Source organism: Pleurodeles waltl, chromosome 6, assembly GCF_031143425.1.
Source record: "Pleurodeles waltl isolate 20211129_DDA chromosome 6, aPleWal1.hap1.20221129, whole genome shotgun sequence".
NCBI classification, from domain to species: domain Eukaryota; kingdom Metazoa; phylum Chordata; class Amphibia; order Caudata; family Salamandridae; genus Pleurodeles; species Pleurodeles waltl.
Genome location: NC_090445.1, coordinates 1,708,764,231 through 1,708,776,480, shown reverse-complemented (window position 1 = coordinate 1,708,776,480; position 12,250 = coordinate 1,708,764,231). Strand labels below are relative to the sequence as shown.

Genomic DNA, 12,250 nt, shown 5'->3' with positions numbered 1-12,250 from the left:
ATCCCTCCATCACCCGCACCCCCTCCTTTCATCCACACCCCTCCCTTATCACCCACATAGCATCCCTCCATCACCAGCACCCCTCCTTCCATCCACACCCCCTCCCTCATCACCTACATAGCATCCCTCCATCACAGCTCCCCCCCTTCCATCCACACCCCTCGCTCATCACCCACATAGCATCCCTCCATCACCAGCACCCCCCTCCTCCCATCCACACCCCCTCCTCATCACCCACATAGCATCCCTCCATCACCAGCTCCCCTCCTCCTTCCATCCACAGCCCTCCCTCATCACCTACATAGCATCCCTCCATCACCAGCACCCTCCTCCTTCCATCCACACCCCTCCCTCATCACCCACATAGCATCCCTCCATCACCAGCACCCCCCTCCTCCCATCCACACCTCCTCATCACCCACATAGCATCCCTCCATCACCAGCACCCCTCCTCCTTCCATCCACAGCCCTCCCTCACCTACATAGCATCCCTCCATCACCAGCACCCTCCTCCTTCCATCCACACCCCTCCCTCATCACCCACATAGCATCCCTCCATCACCAGCACCCCCTCCTCCCATCCACACCCCCTCCTCATCACCCACATAGCATCCCTCCATCACAGCACCACACCTCCTCCCATCCACACCCCTCCCTCATCACCCACATAGCATCCCTCCATCACAGCACCACACCTCCTCCCATCCACACCCCTCCTCATCACACACATAGCATCCCTCCATCACCAGCACCCCTCCTCCTTCCATCCACAGCCCTCCCTCATCACCTACATAGCATCCCTCCATCACCAGCACCCTCCTCCTTCCATCCACACCCCTCCCTCATCACCCACATAGCATCCCTCCATCACCAGCACCCCCCTCCTCCCATCCACACCCCCTCCTCATCACCCACATAGCATCCCTCCATCACCAGCACCCCTCCTCCTTCCATCCACACCCCTCCCTCATCACCCACATAGCATCCCTCCATCACCAGCACCCTCCTCCTTCCATCCACACCCCTCCCTCATCACCCACGTAGCATCCCTCCATCACCAGCACCCCCCTCCTCCCATCCACACCCCCTCATCACCCACATAGCATCCCTCCATCACAGCACCACACCTCCTCCCATCCACACCCCTCCCTCATCACCCACATAGCATCCCATCACCAGCACCCCCACTCCTTCCATCCACACCCCCTCCTCATCACCTGCATAGCATCCCTCCATCACCAGCACCCCCCCTCCTTCCATCCACACCCCCTCCTCATCACCTACAGAGCATCCCTCCATCACCAGCACCCCCTCCTCCCATCCATACTCCTCCCTCATCACCTACATAGCATCCCTCCATCACCAGCACCCTCCTCCTTCCATCCACACCCCCCCTCATCACCCACATAGCATCCCTCCATCACCAGCACCCCCCTCCTCCCATCCACAGCCCCCCACCTTCCATCCACACCTCTCCCCCTCATCACCCACATAGCATCCCTCCATCACCAGCACCCCCTCCTTTCATCCACACCCCCTCATCACCTACATAGCGTCCCTCCATCACCAGCACCCTCCTCCTTCCATCCACACCCCTCCCTCATCACCCACATAGCATCCCATCACCAGCACCCCCCCTCCTTCCATCCACACCCCCTCCTCATCACCTGCATAGCATCCCTCCATCACAGCACACCCTCCTTCCGCACCAAGCCTCCATTCACCATCACCTACCCTCCTAATTTATTTCCCCCCTCCCTCCATCTTCACGATCCCACGCTCCATTAGTGCCCCCCCCCCATAATCATCCCGCTTTGGATCGTGTGACAGTGTCCTATGCCCCCACCCCCTCATCGGAGACAGGTTCAATGACACCCCGCCCCTCCCCGTACGAGTACCTGACAGGATTGTACACAATTCTCTAACACAAGTCCTTTGTTACCCTCAGCATCCCACAGCACATTACAGTATGTGTCCCATACATGATCCTGTGACACAGCCTCGTGTGTACCCGAAGTGTGATCCTGTGACACAACCCTGTGGGTACCTGAGGTGCCATCCTGTGACACGACCCAGTGTCTACCAGAGATATCATCCCACAGGACATTACAGTATGTGTCTCGTATAGGAATCTATGACACAACCCGGTGTGTACGTGAGGTGTCATTCTATGACATATCCCTGTGTGTACCCGAGGTGTGATCCTGTGACACAACCCTGTGTGTACCTGAGATATCATCCCACAGCACATTACAGTATGTGTCCAATACATGATTCTATGACACAACCCTGTGTGTAGCTGAGGTGTCATCCTATGACACATTCCTGTGGGTACCTGAGGTGTCATCCTGTGACAAAACCCGGTGTGTACCTGAGGTGTCATCTCACAGAACATTACAGTATGTGTCCCATACATGATCCTGTGACAAACCCCGGTGTGTACCTGAGGTGTGATCGTGTGACACAACCCTTTGTGTACCTGAGATTTGATCCTGTTACACAATCCTGTGTGTACTTGAGGTGTGACCCTATGACACAACCCTGTGTTTACCTGAGATATCATCTCACAGCACATTACAGTATGCATCTCATACATGATCCCATGACACAACCCTCTGTGTACCTGAGGTGTCATCCCACAGCACATTACAGTAGGTGTCCCATACATGATCGTATGACACAACCCGGTGTGTACCTGTGGTGTTATCCTATTGCACAACCCTGTGTGTACTTGAGGTGTGATCCTGTGACACGACCCTGTGTGTATCTGAGGTGTCATCCTGTGACACAACCCTGTGTGTATCTGAGGTGTCATCCTGTGACACAACCCTGTGTGTATCTGAGGTGTCATCCTGTGACACAACCCTGTGTGTATCTGAGGTGTCATCTTGTGACATAACCCTATGTGTACCTGAGATATCACCCCACGGCACATTACAGTATGTATCCCATACATGATCCTATGACACAACCCGGTGTGTACCCGAGGTGTGATCCTGTGACTTAACCCTGTGTGTACCTGAGGTGTCATCCCACAGCACATTACAGTATGTGTTCCATACATGATCCTGTGACACAACCCTGTGTGTACCCGAGGTGTGATCCTGTGACACAACCCAGTGTCTACCAGAGATATCATCCCACAGCACATTACTGTATGTATCCCATACATGATCCTGTGACACAACCCAGTGTGTACCTGAGGTGTCATCCTGTGACACAACCCTGTGTGTACCCGAGGTGTGATCCTGTGACTTAACCCTGTGTGTACCTGAGGTGTCATCCCACAGCACATTACAGTATGTGTTCCATACATGATCCTGTGACACAACCCTGTGTGTACCCGAGGTGTGATCCTGTGACACAACCCAGTGTCTACCTGATATATCACCCCACAGCACATTACAGTATGTGTTCCATACATGATCCTGTGACACAACCCAGTGTGTACCTGAGGTGTGATCCTGTGACACAACCCAGTGTCTACCAGAGATATCATCCCACAGCACATTACAGTATGTGTTCCATACATGATCCCGTGACACAACCCAGTGTGTACCTGAGGTGTCATCATGTGACACAACCCAGTGTCTACCAGAGATATCATCCCACAGGACATTACAGTATGTGTCTCGTATAGGATCCTATGACACAACCTGGTGTGTATGTGAGGTGTGATCCTATGACACATCCCTGTGTGTACCTGAGGTGTCACCCTGTGATACAACCCTCTGTCTACCGGAGGGGTGATTCTATGACACAACCCTGTGTGTATCCGAGGTGTGATCCTATGACACAATCCTGTGTGTACCTGAGGTGTCATCTCACAACAGATTACAGTATGTGTCCCATACATGATCCTATGACACAACCCTGTGTGTACGTGAGGTGTGATCCTGTGACACAACCCTGTGTGTACTGGAGGTGTGATCCTATGACACAAACCCGTGTGTACCTGAGGTGTCATCATGTGACACAACCCAGTGTCTACCAGAGATATCATCCCACAGCACATTACAGTATGTGTTCCATACATGATCCTACGACGCAACCGGTGTGTACCGGAGGTGTCAACGTGTGACACAACCCTGTGTGTACCTGAGATATCATCCCACGGCACATTACAGTAAGTATCCCATACATGATCCCATGACACAACCCGGTGTGTACGTGAGGTGTGATCCTGTGACACAACCATGTGTGTACGTGAGGTGTGATCCTATAACACAACCCAGTGTGTACCCGAGGTGTCATCATGTCACTCAATTCTGTGTGTACCTGAGGTGTCACCCCATAGCACATTACAGTATGCGTCCCATACATGATCCTATGACGCAACCGGTGTGTACGTGAGGTGTGATCCTGTGACACAACCCTGTGTGTAGCTGATGTGTCATCCCACAGCACATTACAGTATGTGTCCCATACATGATGCTATGACACAACCCCGTGTGTACCTGAGGTGTCATCCTGTGACACAACCCAGTGTGTACCTGAGGTATCATCATGTGGCAAACCCTGTGTGTACCCGAGGTGTCATCCCACACCACATTACAGTATGTGTCCCATACATGATCCTATGACACAACCCGGTGTGTACCTGAGGTGTGATCCTGTGGCACAACCCTGTGTGTACCTGAGGTGTCATCATGTGACACAATCCTGTGTGTGCCTGAGGTGTGATCCTGTGGCACAACCCTGTGTGTACCTGAGGTGTCATCATGTGACACAATCCTGTGTGTACCTGAGGTGTGATCCTGTGACACAACCCAGTGTGTACCTGAGGTATCATCATGTGACAAACCCTGTGTGTACCCGAGGTGTCATCCCACACCACATTACAGTATGTGTCCTATACATGATCCTATGACACAACCCGGTGTGTACCTGAGGTGTGATCCTGTGACACAACCCGGTGTGTACCTGAGGTGTCATCCTGTTACACAACCCTGTGTGTACCTGAGGTGTGATCCCGTGGCACAATCCTGTGTGTACCTGAGGTGTGATCCTGTGGCACAACCCTGTGTGTACCTGAGGTGTCATCATGTGACACAATTCTGTGTGTACCTGAGGTGTGATCCTAATACACAGGACCCTCTGTCGTATTCCAATGACCCCCCCAAGGAACCCCTCACAGAATCCCATTTACCTTCCACTGTGGAACCTGTGTAAAGTGCCTCTGTTGGAAGTGTAGGGAGCGTCGGGTCCCCTCACAGCAGAGTTTGGTGACCCCCGAGCCATCACCTGTGGTGACCCCTGAGCCATCACCTGTGCTGACCCTCAGCCCTCACCTGTGTGAGCCCCGAACCCTCACCTGTGGTTAACCCCTGAGCCTCCGCTGTGGCGACCCCTTAGACTTCACTTGTGGTGACAGCCCTGACCCCTCATCAGTGGTGAGCCCTGAGCCCTCACCTGTGGTGACAAGCCTGACCCCACACCTGTGCTGATTCCTGAGCCCTCACCTGTGCTGACCCCCTGAGCCTTCACCTTTTGGGAGCCCTGAACCCTCACCGGTGCTGACCCCTCAGCCCTCACATGTGGCGAGCCCTGAGCCCTCATCTTTGGTGACCCCCGAGCCCTCACCTGTGCTGAGCCCTCATCTGTTGTGACCACTAAGCCCTCACCTGTGCTGAGCCCTCACCTGTGCTGAGCCCCGAGCCCTCACCTGTGCTGAGCCCCGAGCCCTCACCTGTGATGAGCCCTCATCTGTGGTGACCCCTGAGCTCTCACCTGTGCTGACCTCTCACCTACGGAAAGCCCTGAGCCCTCACCTGTGGCGAACCCTGAGCCCTCACCTGCGGGGAGCCCTGAGCCGTCATCTGTGTTGACCCCTCAGCCCTCACTGGTGCTGAGCCCTCATCTGTGGTGACCCCTGAGTCCTCACCTGTCCTGACCCCCGAGCCCTCACGTGTGCTGAGCCCTCATTAGTGGCGAACTGTGAGCCCTCAACTGCGGGGAACCCTGAGCCCTCATCTGTGCTGACCCCTCAACCCTCACCGGGGCTGACCCCCTCAGCCCTCACATGTGGCAAGTCCTGAGCCCTCACCCGTGCTGACCCCCAAGGCCCCACCTGTGCTGAGCCCTCATCTGTGGTGACCCCTGAGCCCTCACCTGTGCTGACCCATCAGCCCTCACCTGTGGTGACAAGCCTGACCCCTCACCTGTGGGGAGCCCTCACCAGTGCTGATCCCTGAGCCCTCACCTCTGCTGAACCCCTGAGGCCTTCACCTGTGTGGAGTCCTGAGCCCTCACCTGTGCTGACCCCTCAGCCCTCCTCTGTGGTGACCCCTTAGCCCAGTGGTTCCCAATCTGTGCGCCGCGGCTCGCTGGTGCGCCATCAAAACTAGCCAGGGGCGCCCACACAGTTTGGGAACCACTGAGCTATTTATAGCCCTTGGGCCAGTTCGTACAAAATAAAACTACTCAGTTGTAGCAGCTCTTTTTTAATTTTGTCCTTGAGCGCCCTCTGGTGGTTAAACACAACTAAAGGGATTCTACATTTCACAATATTTAAACAGTTATGTTATAACTACATAAAAATGAGACCTGCCCATTTTACTAGGGTTACGTCAACCAATATTTTCCCCTTACTAAAAAACCCTATGCATGCTGTAATTAAACAACTGTTACATTTTTATTTTTTACAGTTATATATAGAATTACAATACCTTCATTGGCGTCATCCCAATTCTTTTCAGGGAGAAAAATGGATTTACTCCCTAGGCCAGGCTTACATCCCCCACCCGCCAACAAAAAGTAACATAATGGGGAGCCGCAGCCAGTGGCCAATAGATCAAGGGAGCCGTGGGTCGAAAATGTTTGGGAACCACTGCCTTAGCCCTCACCAGTGGCGAACCCTGAGCCCTCGCCTGCGGGGAGCCCTAAGCCCTCATCTGTGCTGACCCCTCAGCCTTCACCGGTGCTGAGCCCTCACATGTGGCAATCCCTGAGCCCTCACCTGTGCTGACCCCCGCGCTCTCATCTGTGCTGAGCCCTCATCTGTGGTGACCCCTGAGCTCCCACCTGTGCTGACCCCTCACCTGTGGAAAGCCCTGAGCCCTCACCTGTGGCAAACCCTGAGCCCTCACCTGTGGCAAACCCTGAGCCCTCGCCTGCGGGGAGCCGTGAGCCCTCATCTGTGCTGACCCCTCAGCCCTCACCGGTGCTGAGCCCTCACATGAGTCGATCCCTCAGCCCTCACCTGTGCTGACCCCCGAGCCCTCACCTGTGCTGAGCCCTCATCTGTGGTGACTCTGAACCCTCACCTGTGGTGACAGCCTAGAACCCCACCTGGGGTTGATCGCTCGCCGCCAACGTCGTGCCTTTCTGGGATCAGTCCTCCTCAGTCTCCGGACGGGAGTAGGAGAGTGATCACGTGCCGCAGACTGCCACCCCAGCCTATCTCCGGACTACCCTCCCCCGGTACCGCTCACAGGTGAGGCGGCAGGAATGTGGTCACACCAGTGGTATTATGCTGGTAGACACAGCTGCCGGGGGGAGGGAGCAGGCACTGGGAGGCCAGGGCCTGTCTGGCCTGAGGGATAGCTCTGCTGTCTGAGGGATAGCTCTGCTGTCTGAGGGTTGTGTATCCTGAGGGATAGCTCTGTTGTCTGAGGGTTGTGTATCCTGTGGGGTAGCTCTGCCGTCTGAAGGATAGCTCTGCTGTCTCAGGGTTGTGTATCCAGAGAAATAGCTCTGCTGCCTGAGGGTTGTGTACGCTGTGGGATAGCTCTGCTGTGTAAGATCAGAGCATGAGAGCTGTGTAACCCGAGGGATAGCTCTGCTGACTGAGGGTTGTGCATCCTCTAGGATAGCTCTGTCGTCTGATCTGAGAGCACGAGAGGGCTCTGTAACGCGAAGGATAGCTCTGCTGTCTGACAGTTGTGGCAATGCATACAAAAGGCCCATGGAATATGCCGGATTGAAGCCAGCACAATGGGCATCATCAACCCTTGACGCACTCTGTCTAGCTGTGGAAGGGCTCGTCTGCCCCTGCGGAGATCATCAGTGCCCGCACCTGGGCAGAGCCAGGCGACAGGTCCGCGGGTGTCTGCCTCCATCCAGAGCTCACTGGGTGCTCACATGGAGCGGTCGAAGTGGGTGGATCTGCAGAGAATGTGCTCCCAAGCTTCCCTAATTTTACAAAAAGATTAAGGGCACATTTCTGAGAGCCCTGCATCACGCTTGGCCACACGTAGTGGTCCATGGGTGAGGCAAGGCTCTGAAGTCAGATTAATGAAGCTACATTCTGTGCCTTTAAATGGCCCCATAAATCTTGATTAAGGCAACAGAGCGCTAATCACTGCATTTCCCTACTCTGCGCAAGGGGGGCGTCCCATGGGCGTTGTGGGGGGCGTTCCTACATAACTCCCACGGGTTTTAATCACCAGAGCTATATTGGCACTTTTATTGTTGCCTGCAAACTGATGGATATACAAGGAACTCGGCTGTGCTTTTAAAACAGCTGCACTTCTACAACTCTCCCCCCCCCCCCCAAACAAAAACGGCTCCCCACCCTTCCAGCCCACCGGGGACACGCCTGATTGATCCACCTTGTTTCCATATAAGGTGTTTTTAATTGTTTATATAATTACTAGTAAGTGATAGGCCAACAAATTACAACAGAATATTTTGATCTCCACATGGAGTTTAAGGGCGTGCCAATAGTTGTGATGCTTTCTGTGCACTGCGACCAGCAGTTGTGCCCATGAGGTCCTGAGTTCTGCTGCAAACCTGCCTGTGGGTAGTTCCTTGATTAAGTTCATATCCCAAGGTCTGTGGCAGGTGGAGATACAGGAAGGGAGGGAGTAGAAAGGAAAGACAGCTTCTGGCAGGGGAAAGGGAAAAAAGACTACTTCTAAGTTACAATAGCAGAGGGATGTGTCTGAGGAGGCTGATCGCCCTGAGGCTGGAAAGAAGCTCAGGAAGTCTTGATACCTCGGCCTAAGTGTACTTGGCTGAGCCCTGTCATCCTGGATTAGTGAGAACAAAAGGCAGCATGTGTCCTGATCAGACCTGCAACCAGCAGGCGGGGCCTGGATATGGGGCGGGGCTTGCAGGCCAGCTGGAGTTACCATGGGGGGCACTGGAGTGGGCGTGGCCCGGAGTGCGAGCACAGGCACGCCACACTAAGCGCCCGATTCACAAAAATACATTTACACCTGAAGTCTAAGCTTAGACCTGAAGTAGAAGGGCCCAATTCACAAAGGTAAATTTAGACCTGAAGTCTAAGGCCGGCTTTAGTGTTGATGGCGCCCGGTAAAACAATCTTTTTTGGTGCGCCCCCTCATTCCTTCTTTCTCCATGAATTCCCTAACACTCTTCAACAGTGCTCCTCATCTCTCCATAGCCCCTCTCTGACAAACATTTTATTCTTTATATTGCAATCATGGTTTACTCGCACTCAGTTCTCTGATCTGCATGTACACGTTCTTTGCAACAGGCGCATTAACCCTCTGCGATACTTTACGGCGTGTCAAACCTGCCACTAGGCAGAATTCTGATCTCTCACCAGTAGGGACATTAATCACCAGATTTATCTTGTCATTTTTATTGTTGCCTGAAAGCTGCTGGAAGCACATGGAAGTTCACCTGCTTTTAAACCAAAAATATTTTTTTAAACACAGCAACCCCCACCCCCCACCAAAGTCAGCACCAGGTGCAGCTGCACCGGTTGCACCACCCTAAAGTCGACCCTGATCTAATTCAATTCACAAAGAGAAACTTAGACCTGAAGTCTAAGTTTATCCTGAAGTCTAAGTTTATCCTGGAGTATAAGTTTAGCCCTGAATTCTAAGGGATCTATTCACAAAGGTAAACTTAGACCTGGAGTCTAAATTTAGATCTAATGTCGAAGTGTAGACCTGAAGTAGAAGGGCCCAATTCACAAAACTGAACTTACACCTGGAGTCTAAGTTTAGACCAGAAGTTTAAGCTTAGACTTGAAGTATAAGGGCCCAGTTCACAAACTCAAACCTGAACTCTAAGTTTATACTTGAAGTCGAAAGGCACAATTCACAAAGGTGAACATAGACTTCAGATCTAAACTTGGACTTCAGGTCTAAGTTTACCTTTGTGAATATATACTTGGACTTCATGTCTAAGTTTACCTCTGTGAATAGATCCTTGGACTTCAGGACTAAGTTTACCTCTGTGAATAGATCACTTGGACTTCAGGTCTAAGTTTACCTCTGTGAATAGATCCCTTGGACGTCAGGTCTAAGTTTACCTTTGTGAATAGATCTCTTGGACTTCAGGTCTAAGTTTACCTCTGTGAATAGATCCCTTGGACTTCAGGACTAAGTTTACCTCTGTGAATAGATCCCTTGGACTTCAGGCCTAAGTTTACCTCTGTGAATAGATCACTTGGACTTCAGGTCTAAGTTTACCTCTGTGAATAGATCCCTTGGACTTCAGGTCTAAGTTTAACTCTGTGAATAGATCCCTTGGACTTCAGGACTAAGTTTACCTCTGTGAATAGATCACTTGGACTTCAGGTCTAAGTTTACCTCTGTGAATAGATCACTTGGACTTCAGGTCTAAGTTTACCTCTGTGAATAGATCACTTGGACTTCAGGTCTAAGTTTACCTTTGTGAATAGATCCCTTGGACTTCAGGTCTAAATTTACTCTTGTGAATAGATCCTTGGACTTCAGATCTAAGTTTACTCTTGTGAATTGGGCCCACAGACTGTAAATCCACTGAGTAGGATTTCCAGCTCACCTGGTGCTCACAGTGTGATATTGGATCCTCACCAGGGGACCTTGTGAAGAGAGCGGATATCTTGCGACATGCGGTGGTACTCCGTGAGCTGGTAGGTCTGCCTGCTCTGTGTTGGAGATTATGACCCCTCAAACCAGGTATGATGCTACTGGGCTGAGGCATTTTTAGTTTATTAGTTTGATGGGTTGTGCTTCAGTTTGGTCCCTACATTCCATGAATCCCAAAATAAGCATGCCTGGGAGGGACAGGCTGGGTGATGTCTGCGGGATACTGAGACAAACATGAAGTCTGTGGTTGGGAAAGTACTGTGCAGTCTGGCAAAGGGTTGTGGGAGCGGAGCCCTAGAAAGAGAGGTGATGTCACGAAACTAACGTGAAGACGCATGGTTGTCTGTGTGGGTCTGCTCAAAATTAGTTATGACAATTCGGGTAGAGGCAGGATGGCAAAGTAATGGTCCATCATAGGCAGTCTTAGACGCAAATTTATAACAACTCAGGCAAGATGGAGGATTCCTGACAGTGGTCCTTGTTAGGTGGACCCAGAAGCGGAGTTAGAGATTGTCAGGGAGAGACAGAACACTGCCATAGTGGCCCTTGTTAGGTGGACCACAGAAGCGGAGTTATAGCATCTCAGGAAGAGACAGGACACCACCGTAGAAGCCCTTGCAAGGTGGACCCAGGAGCGTAGTTATAGCATCTTAGGGGGATATGGGACAAATCCACAGTGGTACTTGTTAGGTCGACCCAGGAGCAGAGTCATCATCTGAGGGGGAGATGGCACACCACCATAGTGGTCCTTGTTAGGTCGACCGAGGATCAGTGTCATCATCTGAGGGGGAGATGGCACACCACCATAGTGGTCCTTTTTAGGTCGACCGAGGATCAGTGTCATAATCTGAGGGGGAGATGGGACACCACCATAGTGGTCCTTGTTAGGGCTACAATATAGTGGAGTTCTAAAACTCAGGGAAGGAAGGACAAGTGTGTATGTGTGTCTAAGAGGCCAGACTGGATGCAGCTTAGAGTGTCTCAGAGGGAGAAGGAGAAGCCAGCTCTAGACTCTGGGTAGTGTGAGAAAGAAACTGGAGCCAGAAGCATAGCTGAGTTGTGGGAGAAGAGTCTCGGAAGTGGTCCTTGGTGGTGTGCCCTTACGGAAGCACCGCTTATCCAGAGGGTAGTTATGACCCATCTAATGTGGCTCAAAGGACAGCAAGTTAATCCCACCGTCCTCCCTTACAGATAGTCCCACTCACCGTAACGCACTCCAAGAAAGCAGGGAGCGGGGGTGAATATTAGAGAGAGAGAATGGTTCTGATTTGCAAAGGTAAGGTTGGACCAAAAGTCTAACTTACACCAAAAGGCTAACTTTACTACTATTTGGTATTCACAAAGGTAAAGTTAGATAAAAAGTCTAAATTACACCAAAATTCTAAGTAAGCTCAAAAGTCTAACTTTACTACTAGTAAAGTTAGCCTTTTGGTCTCAGTTAGAGTTTTGGTCTAACTTTACCTTTATGAATACCGAAAAGT

The 12,250-nt window shown here is 51.9% G+C and overlaps 1 protein-coding gene across 3 annotated transcripts in view; it reads right to left on the bottom strand.

Moving 5' to 3' along the window:
• B3GALT4 (beta-1,3-galactosyltransferase 4) overlaps nt 1-12,250 on the bottom strand; it is a 150,143-nt gene that overhangs the window by 64,853 nt on the left and 73,040 nt on the right. Inside the window, exon 1 of one of the 3 annotated variants that reach the window (XM_069241881.1) lies at nt 7,266-7,389. The exons of the other annotated variants lie outside the window; for them this stretch is intronic. The gene's annotated coding sequence lies outside the window, so the exon portion shown is untranslated. Of the gene's footprint in view, nt 1-7,265; nt 7,390-12,250 lie in introns of those variants that run through there. 3 annotated transcript variants of the gene reach the window in all.